Here is a 1,745-nt window from a genome sequence, read left to right on the forward strand (position 1 = left end):
CACACGGACCTCTGCGAAAAGATGGAGACAGAAGCTTTGGGTGGTTCCTACTACTTCGTGATGTTGATCGATGACTACAGTAGAAGGATATGGATATACTTCCTGAAGACTAAAGACGAGGCTTTTAGTAGGTTTAAAGAATGGCATGTAATGGTCAAGAAAGAAACATGGAGGAAGGTGAAGAAGTTGAGATCAGATAGAGGTGGAGAGTTTACATCAACTAAATTCGAAAGTTACTGCAAAAGTCACGGAATCAAGAGGCAGAAACGCCTGCCACATACATCACAGCAAAATGGAGTAGCAGAACACAAGATGCGCGTCATCTACGAAATGGGCCAGAGTATGATGAAATGGAAAGATTTGACAAAGACTTTCTAGGCTGAAGCATGTAACACTACAGTTTACATCCTCAATCGTAGCTACACGAAGGCTGTGAATGGGATCACTCCACTGCAAGCCTTTTCTAGTAAGAAACCTTCAGCTGCACATTTCAGAGTTTTTGGATGTGACTGTTTTGTGCATGTCCCTGATGCTACCAGGACCAAATGGGAACCGAAGAGCCGGAAGTGTATTTTCTTAGGCTACAGTGAAGAGGCGAAGGGTTACCATCTCTATAACCCTATTACCAAGAAGATAATTATAAGTCGCGATGTGGTCTTCTCAGAACAGCTGCATTAATTGGAGGAGGATGCTTCCTTCCAAGATAACTAGGACCAGGATATCCATCCAGTACCGCCACCAACAGTAGACCGAACTCCCCCAATGGTGCTTGGGAGGATTCAAGACAAAGAAGATGAAGAAGAGCTTGTAGAACCACAATGGCAACGGCCATTCCTGAAGTGGGTAAAGCAGCTTTTGGATGGCAGAGAACCTCCAGCCAATGAGGAGAAACCATCCGAACACCGCCGGTCCAAGAGATTAGAGGAGCAAAGAAGGGCGCAGGAACACTTGGTCAACTATGCTTTGATGATAGAAGTGATCTATGCTGATGAACCCAAGTGTCTTGAAGAGGCACAGGGCAATGATAGGTGGATGGAGGCTATGCAGTCAGAGTATGGCTCCATAATGAAGAACAACACTGTAGACCTTGTGGATCGACCACCAAAATGCAAGGTAATCGGAACCAAGTGGGTGTACAAGACCAAGTACAACTCCGATGGCATGTTGGATAAGTACAAGGCTCGGCTTGTGGCAAAAGGATTTGCACAGGTACATGGTTTTGATTATCAAGATACTTTTGCTCCCACAGCTCGACTAACCACAATTCACAGTGTTTTGGCTTTAGCTACCCAAGGAAGTTGGCCCGTGTTTCTGATGGATGTGAAATCTGCCTTTCTAAATGGAGATCTCAAGGAGGAGGTATACATGGAACAACCACCAGGTTTTGAGATCCTCGGTTCAGAAGGTAAACTCTGCAAACTGAAGAAGGCACTTTACGGGCTAAAACAGGCCCCACGAGCATGGTACCAATGAATTGATTCCTACTTTCTACAAAACGGGTTCAGGAGGAGCCCATCTGATGCAAATTTGTATATCTTCAGAGAAGGAGGCACGTGTATGATCGTGGTCCTTTATGTGGATGACCTTGTCATAACAGGGAACCATGAAGAGAAGATCTCGCAGACGAAGCATTTGCTAGGAAGAGAGTTTCAAATGACAGACCTCGGATTGATGCATTTTTGATTAGGGATTGAAGTTTGGCAAGAGCCGAAACAGATCTTCATTTCACAGCTGAAGTATGCTGG

Source organism: Dipteris shenzhenensis, chromosome 16 (genome assembly GCF_047967505.1).
Source record: "Dipteris shenzhenensis isolate YYH24624 ecotype China chromosome 16, Dip_SZ_1.0, whole genome shotgun sequence".
NCBI classification, from domain to species: domain Eukaryota; kingdom Viridiplantae; phylum Streptophyta; class Polypodiopsida; order Gleicheniales; family Dipteridaceae; genus Dipteris; species Dipteris shenzhenensis.